The sequence below is a fragment of the Lactuca saligna genome, chromosome 7 (genome assembly GCF_052625555.1).
Source record: "Lactuca saligna cultivar CGN05327 chromosome 7, ASM5262555v1, whole genome shotgun sequence".
In the NCBI taxonomy this organism is placed as follows: domain Eukaryota; kingdom Viridiplantae; phylum Streptophyta; class Magnoliopsida; order Asterales; family Asteraceae; genus Lactuca; species Lactuca saligna.
This window is the reverse complement of record NC_136423.1, coordinates 69,234,886-69,248,686: the sequence shown is the minus strand read 5'-3', so window position 1 is coordinate 69,248,686 and position 13,801 is coordinate 69,234,886. Positions and strand designations below refer to the sequence as shown.

The 13,801-nt window shown below is 37.2% G+C and overlaps 1 non-coding gene across 1 annotated transcript; it reads right to left on the bottom strand.

Annotated features, from left to right (window-relative positions):
- Nucleotides 1-5,185: 5,185 nt before the first annotated feature.
- Nucleotides 5,186-5,292, bottom strand: LOC145007729 (small nucleolar RNA R71). The gene has a single exon (XR_013663098.1). It is a non-coding gene; the product is annotated as a small nucleolar RNA R71 (small nucleolar RNA).
- Between the last annotated feature and the right edge of the window lie 8,509 nt (nt 5,293-13,801).

The window sequence follows — 13,801 nt, the reverse complement described above, 5'->3', positions numbered from 1 at the left end:
TTAGACCAATTACTTTTTGTAGCAGTCAAAAAGAAGGAAAAACTATCATTTTACTTACAAAACATTCGGGTCTTAGTAGAAGACTACATTGTCATAACAAGACCTTCGGGTCTTGGTAGAAGACTACATTATTATAACAAAACATTTGTGTCTTGGTAGAAGTCTACATTATCATAACAAAACATTCGGGTCTTGGTAGAAGACTACATTGTCATAACAAAACATTCGGGTCTTGGTAGAAGACTACATTTCATACTAGTAGGAAATAAGGGATTTCTTAGGGTTTTTCATACTTATATCAACTATCATACCTAAGGGTTTTACGTGACATTCATAATAGTTTTTCAAAGCAAGACAATGACACTTAAATACTTATGAATTCACCAGCTTTAAAGTTGATACTCTCTTTCAAAATAACTTGTATTCTCAGGTCACCAGTAGACAGGTACGATGGCCAGGTTTTCAGAAGACGGAGCACAGACAAGTCTCATCTTTTATTTTGATTGTATATATTTGGTGTCTTATTAAAATGAAAGAACACACATGTATTAAAACTTTACTTATAATGCAATGGATGATGTTGTTGCTTATTTACTACTTTACACTATTGTGATACTGTACGTGACGTCCTCCACCCCGGAATGTTTCCGCCGTTCTTTGTTTTGGGGTGTGATAGGAGGGGATACAAGCCAAACATAAAAGTTTTCACAACTTAAAAATTGATGCAATTACAACAATTTTACACCAAACATTTAGATATTTTATCCCTTTTGTAATATGCGGAGCATAAGGGACATTTTCTAAACATAATTGCATAGTTTTCAGAACAACACATGAACCCAACTTACTAGTCAAACTATAATAGGTATAGTTTGGAGAATTCTTTACCGGTTTTACAGATTCAAACACATAAACTATCACAGATTTAGTTCATCCGTTATTATCTATAGATAACAAGAGTATCTTACTATATAGTTATTTTGTGTATAATTATGTATACTCTACAACGTATATAACGTTCTCGAACATGAGAACAACAGAACAACATGTAAACTAGTTAATACATGATTGTGAGACATCTCTTCATCGTACCCTTTGGGGTACCGACAAATCCTCTAAATTTAGTATAGCCAGAGTCCGTGGAGGAAGAGCGTGAAATTTATGAATACATCTATTCGGGATCGACAATCCCACACCTGAACTGTTAGCTACAGTTAGGCAAGCATGCCTGGGGTGACAAATTTTGTAACATCCGACGCCTGAAGAAACTTCGCGGAGCTCATCAGTCACATTATCATGGATATACGAACTCACAATAGTACAACTAACCTTTGTTTACGGGATTTTCCTTCTTCAATAGTTTTCTTTTAATTAATAAGACTACTCACATACCACACTGGAGGGTGTTCCAGGGACACAACCTGTGGTTTTTATTTTAAGTAATAAAACTACCTTACAAACTGGTGGTAACCAAGCTTTTTAAACGTAACAACATCACTCATTGGTGGTAGCCAGGGCTTTCAAACGTAATACATTTTACCTACTGGTGATTGACTAGGGTTTCGATACAAATGACATTTTACTTATAATGAAAATAAATCATTTATACAATTCAGTGATTAGTTTCCAAAACAAAAACATGCTTATGAACTCACAAGCTTTATGCTGATACGTTTTCAAAATTGATTGTATTCTCAGGGCAACAATAGACAGGTACTTTCGCCAGCTTTTGGAGAAGACGGAGCATTTTGGCTTCTCTTCTTTATCTGTTGCTACTTTTGATGTATAAAAAATATGTTTAAAACAGATGTATATATTCTTATTGTAATGTAATTGTTGTGTTTACTTTGATTGCTATGATACGATTGTTGTGATACTACGCATGACATCGCCCGCCCCCGGATGTTTCCGCCATCCGTTCTGACGGTTCGGGGGTGTGACACTAAAGGGGCTGAAGTCCTCTGAACTAATAGTATACTTTTAAAATATAAGTATTTTACAAAAAGTATACAAGTATCCCTACACACCAGGAACTATATCATAAGTAGAAGAAAACAAAAGTATTTGGATGTTGGCCACTGCGGTTAAATCTGGGTAGTTATGTAATCATGTCTAGGGTTAATATAGCCTAATCAACTATATTCATTCAAGACATGACCAACATGTGCTTGGGAGTGGCTGTGGTGTTGCAGCAAACCTAAAACTTACCAAGTATTCCTACAACAAGATGTCGATAGAAAAAAACAAACAACTTAAAATACTATAGGAGTATTTTACTAGGGTCAAATTCATTGCATAGATTCCTTCCCAATTGTTACTACTCATTTCTTTTTGCGATAATTTACTCGCGCAAGTAGCTTTTCCTTTTTTATCGCTTAGTAGAACACTCTAACTATCGTATTGAGATATATCTCGCTTCGTATCTCTTAATTCGATTCCAGAGGACTTACCATATTCTTCTTCCTGATATAGAACAAGATGCCTCTAAAGAAAAGACCCAACAAAAAGAGAAACAATTCCTCGACAAATCGAACACCACCACCACCTCCTCAATTCGATCCCGCTATGTTTCAGGCAGTTGTTACTTCCGCTGTGACTGCCGCTTTGTCACAGATTAGCCCTGGCGGCTCTGGTGGTTCCAGGAGTAGTATTCATTCCCAAAATGATGAAGGTAGTCAAGGGCACCAGAAGGACTGCTCCTATAAAGACTTCATGAACACAAAACCCACATCTTTCAACAACAATGGAGGTGTTATATCCTTGACTCGATGGTTCGAGAAGATCGAGTCTATCTTCGAAATTTGCTCTTGTTCTGATACGAGCATGTTTAGCCCTATATTTAGTATGGACTTATATAATGTATTAGCTAATTAATTGCATATTATGGACAAAAGGTACTTAATTATATTTGAAATATATTTTCAGTCCAAACAAGGTGCTCAGAAGAAAAATGAAGCAGGAGCAGCTATTGGGAAGCTTTGGAGTGAACAAAGGAAGAAAAATGCCAAAAACACAAAGGACTCAGCGAGTAGGGATGTCTAGTCGACAAGTTGACAAGAAGATTCACGAAGCAGGAGAGTCCTTGACTTGCCGTACCCAGGGATTTAATGAGGAACTCGACGACTCAGTCTTGGACTCGACGAGTCGAGTCAAATCTATAAAAGAAACCCTCCAGATCGTTGGACAAGAATTCTGAGAACCCTAGGAGGAGGAGCTGCGATTCAGAGTGAAAAGAGACATCTGGAAGAGTGAAGATTCAACCCAATTCATGTTTTGAAGGATAACTAAGGCATACCTTGATATCTTTTAACTAGATCTTGTAGTTAAACCATGTTTATGTTATTGAATTTCGTTTTTGAGATTTCTACTATCTTAATCATGAGCTAAACTCGCTAGCTTTTGTTTGGGTAAGACAATTTTGAGACTATGGTTCGATTAATGGTAGGATTAACTTTTAATTGGTGATTTTGTTGAATTAAGCTTGTTAAAGATCCTTATGCATTAACCATAACTATTTTCTGTTGATAGGAAGACAATTAGGCTACATTAACATCTCTTAATTGTTTACCTCATGTGATTTATGTGAACACTTTATTATGTGCCTAGGATTAGTGAATATGAAACTAGGATTAATTAGAGAATGGGTAACTTAATGTACGAGCTTGTTTGATAAACCAACAACAAGAGGCAAATTGAATTGACCAATTTGATTAACCATTACAAGTCTTATATAACCTAAATAAATAACCTAGAGAATTAATTAATTTAGACAACTGGACACTGCTTGAATTAGATTATTTTCTAAGGATTAGCATAGCGAATGTGAAACTAATCACCTAAATCAGTAGCCAATAAAAGTTTAATCCATTTCACTATTACCATTAAATCAACCATAGGATCAATTGAGTCGAACCTAAATAGAAGTCCCTTTAGATACTGAATTTAGTTGATCTTTGCTTGCTTAGTTGTTAGTTAGTTATTTAGTTTAATTGTTAGTAAGTTTCTAGTCTTGTAAAACTAGAGGAAATCCCTCTTTTATTATTTGCTATTTTGTTTTTAGATAATTTTAGTAATTAGTTTAATTATCATTCCCTGAGTTTGATACCTTGCTTACTAGATCTATACTGCCAATTGACAGGTCCACTACCTTTTGTGTGATTAATTTATAATTTAGAAGTAGTAATAAAACTAGTTGAGTTCACACACATCAAGTTTTTGGCACCGAACGGTTCTAAATTTAAATTAATTATTATTGTTATCGATCATTTGTGTGAGATTTATCTTGCACAAAGTTACAACTTGTAGTCGATTTAGGATTAGAATTTAATTTCAGTTTTTAGCTTTTAGGAAGTTTGTTTACATTTTTTGCTGTTTTTGCATCGAACTCGCCGAGTCCCTACGACCAGACTCGACGAATCCATCGTTGAATAGCTATTTCGTTTGTAGTTTTTTATTTTTATTCCTTTTACACATTTTTTCTTGTTTTGTTTGCAGGCATTACATGACCAGGGGATCCAACACAGCCCTGGTTCCTCCATTTGAAGACACAGAATCCGCTTTAAGGAATAACAAAGGCAAGGAGGTTGAAAGATCTAATACACCGACGAGTTCACCCTTCAAGAGCTTGAAAACGGTTTTTCGGAATAAAAATAACAAGAAGGTAAGAGAGACCAGCAGTCAAAAGAGCAAGGAAAGCAAGTTAGAGAATATTGAAGACAATCCAAAAGAGGCCGAATTCGAATACAACTCTAAACTCGAAACTGAGGAAGAAAGCGACTTTGAAGGCGAACTAGCTAACCCCATGGCTAACATCGATGAAGTTCCCATGGGGGAATGGAAGAAGAGAATATGTGACGATACCGACCCAAGACTTGTGCAACACGCAATTCCTACAACTGCCACTTTTGAGCTTAAAGGTCACCTACTTGCTCAACTAAAGGAGATTCCCTTCTACGAAAAAGATCACGAAGATGCCTATAAACACTTGGATGAGGTCAACGATGTAGCTGATTATTTTAATGATCCTAATGTGCCTCGCGAGACCCAGTTGCTTCGTATGCTTCTAGTTACATTCAAAGGTGCTACAAAGTATTGGCTCAAATCATTATCTCCAGGATCTATCACTACATGGGCTAAAATGAAGGAAGAGTTCATTGATCAATTTTGTCTTCCTTCAAAGATAGCCAAATTGAAGAAAGCAATTGCCATCTTTGAACTACAAGTTGGAGAATCCTTATACGAGGCATGGGAGAGATACAATGGCTTACTAAGGAATTGCCCACATCTCGATCTTAATAGCCAACAAGAAGTATCTATTTTTTACGATGGGGTAAATGTGACTACAAGGCAACTTCTTGACTCGCAAGGACCACTCACAAAGAAGCCACGCCCGATGATCAAGGAATTAATAGAGGAATTCTTTAAACACTCTAGAGAAAATCATAACCCACGAAATGAAGTAAGTAGTGGTGGTGAACACTGTTATCGATAGCATGGCGACAATGATGTCTAAACTAGATAGTTTAGATCGGAGGATGACTAAGATGGATAAAAAAATCCATGCTATTCGGGTTGGATGTGAGAATTCTAATGGACCTCATCTCACTAAAGATTGTGATTTGGATGAGAATGGAAAAAAGAAAGCCCAAGTATTTTATTCAAGTGACAATAGATTTGATGATAATTGGCGGAAACCAAAGAAGGAATGGCTCCCGTATGACAAGTACAAAAAGGCGAAGGAGGATAAATACAAGCAAAAAGAATGGGGTTTCTATCAAAAGGAAGACCTGGTTATGGAAAAGAAAGTTGATTTGGAGGAGATGTTCACAAGGTTTGTAGCAGCATCCGAGAAGAGCCACAATGATACCGACATTGAATTGAAGGAGCAACGAGTGATGCTTAAAGATCATCAAGCTACGATGAAAGATCAACAAAATTTGCTTAGGAATCAGCAAGCCTCCATTCATAACATTGAAAAACAGATAGGTCTGCTTGCGCAACAAATCAATCATAGAACACTCGATGAACTTCCCATCAATATCGAAAAAAATCCAAAAATTGTGCATCTAAATGTGATAACCACTAATTTTGACAAAATTTTCACTCCTCTGACCACTATTCAGAAGAAACCCAATAAGGAGAAAATAGAAGAGAAAAATGAATGGAAATCGAGCAAACCCGACTTGACTTGCCGAGTCGGCATCATGGACTCGACGAGTCCGAGGTCTGATGAGAAAAATCGTTCTCTTTTGAAACCTTACAGGCCACCTTTTGCATTTCCAATCCGAGCCATACCAGATGAGCAGCCTCAACGGTGTAGAAGATTTATGGAGCAAGTGAAGACCCTCCAAGTGAACATTCCATTTGTTGAAACGATACTTGAAACGCCTAAGTATGAAACTTTTCTTAAAATGTCTTTACCACTAGACAAAATATGGAAGAAGTTGCATAAGTATTGCTGAATGACCAGCCAGAAAAGAGGGGTGATCTGAGAAGCATCTCCATTCCTTGTCAGTTTGGGAGCATAATTTCTACTCATGCATTGACCGATTCAGGTGTAAGTATTAATCTAATGCCATATTCTTTCCTCAAGAAGCTAAATTTGCTAGAGCCAAAGCTGATGCGTATGAAGATCAATCTAGCCGATAAGATAGTAATATATCCAAAAGGAGTGTGCGAAGATCTTCTCATCAAAGTCGATAAATTTGTATTTCCCGTGGACTTTGTAGTGCTTGACATGGAACAAGACCCTAAAGTTCCAATCATTCTTGGGAGACCATTTTTGAATACAGCTTATGCAATAGTCAATGTGTGCGAGTCAACACTAACACTAAGGGTAGGGAACGATTAAGTGGTGTTTAAAGCGGAACAAGAGAAAAATAATGAAGGGGTGAAAAACGGAGATGTTTCCTTAATGGACTTGGATGATGAAGTGTTAGACAGAGAGCTTGCGCTTTTACAAAAAGAAAATCCAAACAAATTTCTATTACCTTCTGAAGGGAATTTCGATGGTGGAGAAAATTTAAAGGAGATAGAAAGGTTGCTAGAGGAAGCTGATTCGAAAGAAATAACTAAAATTATGGAAACCTCACCGACTCGCCGAGTAGCATCGACTGCCTCGACGAGTCTAATCGAGAAACTTGAAAATCATGAAGATCTTGTCCTGCTACTTACAAGTTCCCTTTCTGGTTTTGACGTGCACACTTCTCATGATCCTTTCGAAAGTCCAATGGAAGAGGCTGAAATTGTTGAAAACTTTAACTTCCAACACGTACAATTGGCTTACCTTGACACGATGATAAAAGAAGAAGCAATTAAGCTTGACAAGAGGGTAAGTTTGGGAGAAAAGGAGAATTCAAGGGCTTGGAATGATGATGTGAATAACTCATCCATTGAGTCACTCATGGCTAATAGAGAGATCGAGACAAATACACTCAAAAGGACCAAACCTTGAGCCTGAGTTTCTACTGGATATGAAGTATTTGCATTAGAACCACCATATTCTTTAGAAGGTGATGAAAGTAAGGAAGACTCCTTAACATCAAGTGATATTGAAGTGGCAATTGTACGGGAATTCGAGCTTGACAACGAAGGAGTACAAAAGATGGATCCAAAGAACGGGGTGAAGAAGAAGAAGGTTGGGAAACGGATCGGTTATGCAATAGAAGAAGATGATACAAGGAAAAGGAAAAAGGAATTGCATCGGGAATATAAAAGAAAGATACATGCTTACAAGCAAAAGTTTAAACAACAAAAGATTAAGCGTGAATTCTCGATGGAGGACAACGAAGAAACGTAGAGCGGGTAAGAGTCCATCTAACGACTCCTAAAAAAGAAGCGCTTAATGGGAGGCAACTCGTTACTAGAGTTTGCTTTTGTTTTACCTTTTTCTTTAGTTTTATTTTATTTTTGTTATTAGGATTTATCGATTTTCATCTTCTTAAATATCAAAACGACTACTTGAGGGCAAGCATAGTCTGAGTGTAGGGTGGGTTAGATATATTTTTAAGCATGAATAAAAATTATATCAAATTTATAGAAATATATATTAATTTTTCAATACTAATGAGTGACTCGACGAGTTAGGTAACTTACTCGACGAGTTGAATCGAAAGTCGGAATCGCAAAATCGCGACCAAACTCGCCGAGTTGGACCCTGACTCAATGAGTCGGTTCATTTTTACTGAAAACAAAAATTATATCTGTAAAATTAGGGCTTTTATGCTAATTGGTAACCATTCCACTCCCATCCAGCCGACACTCGACGTGCGCCTCCCTCTCTTTCTCTCTTTTTCTCTATCAAGAAAGGTACTCAATTTCGTTTTTATTTTTGTAAAATCTTTGGTTTTTAGGAGATTGGAAGTGTTAATTGGTAAGAAAACCTATTTTTGAAGTTTTAGAATTTATAGGGTTTCAATTTTAACCCAATTAGAATGTTATGGGCGAAATTTTATTATACTACTATGCTCTAAATACATCCCTCAACAAACCCTTGCAGTAAATTTTGATTTTTATGGATGAAATTTTACAGACTCTTCAACAGACTCGCGCAGTTCATTCGACTCGTTGAGTCGGTCTACGGACTCGGCAAGTCATGTCTGATGTAGTTTAGTTTTTAGTTTCTAATTGTTATGTTCGTTTCTGGTTGTTTGTGTTACTTATTTTTGCAGGAGCATGTTTGATGGGGTCAGAGCTCAAGAGGAAGCCAAGGGGATTTTCGTTGGTTGAATTTTCCAACAATCAAGTCCAAATCTACGATGACAAAGTGGAAGAAGAAGGTTGCAAAAATCCGGGAAACGGAAATTTGTGTCCCCAATGTGATTGATTGGGAATGGCTGGGTAGAGTTCGTTACGAAGAGGAGTTGGCTCCTTATTTAGTCAAGAAATTTGTGCATAATGAGGAGTCCATCACGTGTGATGGGTGGAGTCGTATCTTTTGTATACAAGAGCCGATCTATCAAAAGTTGTTCTTGAAATTTTTCTCAACAATACATTTCCGGGGTGGGGAAGATTACTATAACCCCGAGGATAATACTTTTTGTCTTGGGGGGCGAGGTTCGTCATTATTCCATGGTGAAATTAGCTTGGAGGTTGGGACTTTATGACCTACAACTGATCTACACGGATGCATTTCGTAATTTCTTGGAGCATTGCCACAAAGTATTCCCAGATGGTGTCACAAGCACAAGTTGGTGGAACACTATTGCCAACAAAGTCTACATTCCCAAATCGGCTCAAGAAGGGAGCGTACGATCACCTATGCATCACCTTATTCATCGCCTTATTTCAAACACCATTAATCAAAGAAAATATGATGACAAGGTTTCTAACCTTGATGTGTTTTATCTTTGGAGCATCATTATACCCAACACCTTTTGCAACATTCCATGGTGTGTGGCTTCATATTTAGTTGAAGGGGCGGTCAAGGACCACAAAACTTCAAAAATTAATGGTGGCATGTTTGTGACACATTTAGCCCACTCTTATGGGTTGATGACTCGTGGCACTTGGAACTTAATGACAATAGTTCTGATGCCTCCCTTTAATCCTATTTTTTTTGAAGGGCTGGAATTATTAAGGATTCTGGAAGGGGACATCATTCTATTCCCGATGATGATGCTGTGATCGGACCCGAGGTGCCGGGTAGGAGAGTTAGGCAAAAACGCGGGCAAGCACCAGCCGATCCACCGATTATTCCGGTGGAGGATGCAATACCTCGGAATGGTATAATGTTGAAGGAAGACAATATCAAGATGATTTGTGAAGGGGTGTGAATTTTGCAAATCGGTCCTTTGTCCAAATGTTCAACCACTTCAACATATAACATATGGATGGTGGCCAATATCCTTATATATCGACTTAGGAGGAGAGGATGAATGCAAGGCAAAGCGAAGCCGGTAGGAGCAGGGCAATGCATGATGATAATGATGAGGAGGAAGATGAAGATTGATTTTATTTTATTTGTGTTTTGTTTTAAACAATTTTTTATTCTTTGTTTAGTTGTGTGTTGCAACTTCTAGTATTTAGGATTTTAATTTCTCATGGTTTATTTAGTGACTTTTCAGAATTTGAAAATGGGTTGCCTACAAAGAGTCTCGAGAGTAATAGGTGTTTCGAGTCTAGGTGGACACGAGAGTGAAGTTCAGATATCGAGTCCGGTCATGAGGAGCATTCAAATGAGTTTAATTACTGCAGAAAAATATTAGATTTAATGTAATTCTGAAGTGGTTAGAATTTATCAAAAATACTTGGAGCAGAAAACAATTTTTTTTCCCAGCAACAGACTCACCGAGTGCATCTACTGACTCGACGAGTCCAAGCATAAAAACACGAATTCTGCACTTTCACGACTCAACTCGTCGAGTCTGATTACCTACTCGATGAGTGTCTACGAATTTCACATGTTAGCTTCAGGATTGATGATTATATTCCCACAATAAGTGTTTTTTATCAAGAAGATTCATTTCTGGAGATTTCTGAGAGTTTTTCCTGCATTTTTGGAGCTGTTGCCAAACGAGACTTGACACCAAAGGCATGGATGAGCTGTTCCTATGTCTAAAGTCAGCTAAAGATGGACCTTTAAATGCAGAAGATCAACCTTCACAACTACTATCCCAGGGGAGTTTGTTCCAATTCCCTCTTTATTTTATTGTTCTTGATCATGCATTATTTTATTATTTTATTGTTCTTTATTTATGTGTGGGGTAGGGGTTGGTTATTACATTAGTTAAATTTTGAAAATTTTGAAAATGTGAAAATTTTGCATTAAATTTGCTAGGATTTTAATTTAGAAAATTTTGGTAAAGCAATTAGGGTTTGTGCCAGTATTATGTTTGATGATTTTATCAGCACCCAAATGTTTAGTTGAGCCAATATATGTTATAATGCATTTGTGGCCTCCATTATTCTAGTGAAATCATGAGACAAAAACACAACCTCACTTAGTTTGAGGGATGCAATATGTTTAGCATCGTGTACCAGAAATGTATCCAAGAAAATTATTATCTTTCACTAATAAGGGTTGAAGTTGAGCGCCCCTACTTAAGCATGTAGGTTTTAAGTGAAAAAAAAGAAGTGGGTTACATGTGAAAAAAAAGAGCGAATTACAATATAAAGTTGTTAGAATTTTTGGAGCTATCAAGATTAAAGTATGAAGATCAAAGATCAAAATCCCAAAAGTTCAAAAGTTGAAGATACCGAAAAATCAAAAGATGGTGAATTCAAATATATTAAAGTCAAAGTTATCAAGAATGAAGAATTCCAAAGAGTTATTTAAGGGTATAAAGAATTGTAATTTTTAGTTTATGTATGCTTGGGTTGCTCAACCAACAATACCTTGAGGTTAGGCGGTTTTTTGTGGATGGATTCGGAGGGATGCATAAAATGAGAATTGTTCAGAAGTGGTGGGCAAGTGTTTATGAGGATTGTTAGTATTTAGAATTAGGGGGGTCCTTAGGAAAAATTTATACATAAATGCATGTGTTGCGGTCATTACATAATGGATGGGTTCAATTTGGATTGTCTTATGTGATGCTGGTATGTTTAAAATTCAGTTTTTCTAGGGGGCAAGCAAAAGTCAAGTGTGGGGTGTTTTGATATGTTTATGTGTTTAGCCCTATATTTAGTATGGTTTTATATCATCTATTAGCTAATTAATTGCATATTATGGACAAAAGGTACTTAATTATGTTTGAATTATAATTTTAGTCGAAAGAATGTGCTCAGAAGCAAAAGGAAGTAGGAGCATCTATCGGGAAGCTTTCGAGTGAACAAAGGAAGAAAAATGCCAAAAACACAAAGGACTCGGTGAGTAGGGACGTCTACTCGACGTGTTCCCAAGAAGATTCGCGAAGCAGGAGTGTCCTTGACTTCCCGTACACGGGAATTTAATGAGGGACTCAATGAGTCGAGTCGAATCTATAAAAGAAACCCTCCAGATCAATGGACGGGACTTCTGAGAACCCTAGGAGGAGGAGCTGCGATTCAGAGCGAAAATAGACATCTGGAAGAGTGAAGATTCAACCCAATTCAAGTTTTGAAGGCTAACTAAGGCATACTTTGATTTCTTTTAACTAGATCTAGTACTTAAACCATGTTTATGTTAATGAATTTTGTTTTTGAGTTTTCTACTTTCTTAATCATGAGCTAAACTCGCTAGCTTCTGTTTGGGTAAGACAATTTTGTGACTATGGTTTGAATAATGGTAGGATTAACTTTTAATTAATGATTTTGTTGAATTGAGCATGTTAAAGATCCTTATGCATTAACAATAACTATTTTCTATTAATAGGAAGACAATTAGGCTACATGAGTATATCTTAATTGTTTACCTCATGTGATTTATGTGAACACTTTATTATGTGCCTATGATTAGTGAATATGAAACTAAGATTAATGAGAGAATGGGTAAGCTAATGTGTAAGCTTGTTTGATAAAACAACAACAAGAGGCTAATTGAATTGATCAATTTGATTAACCGTTACAAGTCTTATTTAACCCGAATAAATAACCTAGAGAATTAATTAATTTAGACAACTGGTCACTGCTTGGATTAGTTTATTTTCTAAGGATTAGCATAGCGAATGTGAAACTAATCACCTAAATCGGTAGCCAATAAAAGTTTAACCCATTGCAGTATTACGATTAAATCAACCATCAGATCAATTGAGTCGAACCTGAATAGAAGTCCCTTAAGATATTGAATTTAGTTGATCTTTGCTTGCTTAGTTGTTAGTTACTTATTTAGTTTAGTTGTTAGTAAGTTTCTAGTCTTGTAAAACTAGAGAAAATCCCTCTTTTATTATTTTCTATTTTGTTTTTAGATAATTTTAGTAATTAGTTTAATTGTCGTTCCCTGAGTTCGATACCCTGCTTACTAGATCTATACCACCAATTGATAGGTTCACTACCATTTGTGTGATTAATTTATAATTTAGAATTAGGAATAAAACTAGTTGAGTTCACACACATCATGTTCCGAAGCCAGTAAGGTGAAGTTCTCCACTTTCACTTTCACTAACAGAGCATTGACCTGGTGTATGGTCGGGTCAAGTCCCTAACCCTGCCAGTAGAAAATTATATGGGTTGGGAGAGCTTGAAAGAGCTTATGCTTGTTGAGTACTGCCTGAGGGGCGAGATGCAGAAGCTGGAGCACGAGCTATGGAACTTGAAGATGAGGGTTCCGACATTGCTTCTTACACTTCTAAGTTTGAAGACCTAGCACTTCTTTGCCCGGGAATGGTCACCCCGGAATGCAAGAAGATAGAGAGATACATTTAGGGATTGACGACCCCAACTCCAGGAAATGTCTTCGCTACCAAGCCAATAACTTTTGACAGCGCCAAGTGTCGGGCACAAACTCTCATAGATCATGGAGTTGATCATGAAAACGTCACAGTTGCTCCCGAAACAGCTAAGGGAAGTGACGAGAAGAGAAAGTTATAGAAACAGCGAAAGGGTCGGTCTTCGTAGGAGCCCTCCAAGAAGCAACATACATTAGCAGTTCACGATTCTACTACTCCTGTCGCTATTCCTGCAACTCAAGCACCTGCCAGTGGATATGCTGGTATCCACCCTCAGTGCAGCAAATGTAATTATCATCATAATCTCGGCCCATGCCGAGAAATGCTCTGCAACAGCTGTGGCAAGAAGGGACACACAGCTCGTCTCTGCAAAACTCCAATCCAACCAACCAATCAGGCCTCTGGAGCAGGTGTTGGTCAAGCCGGTTATGGCTGTGGGGAGGTCGGACATTACAGGAGAAACTGCTCTAAGGCGACAACAACTGGAAATGCAGAGAGAG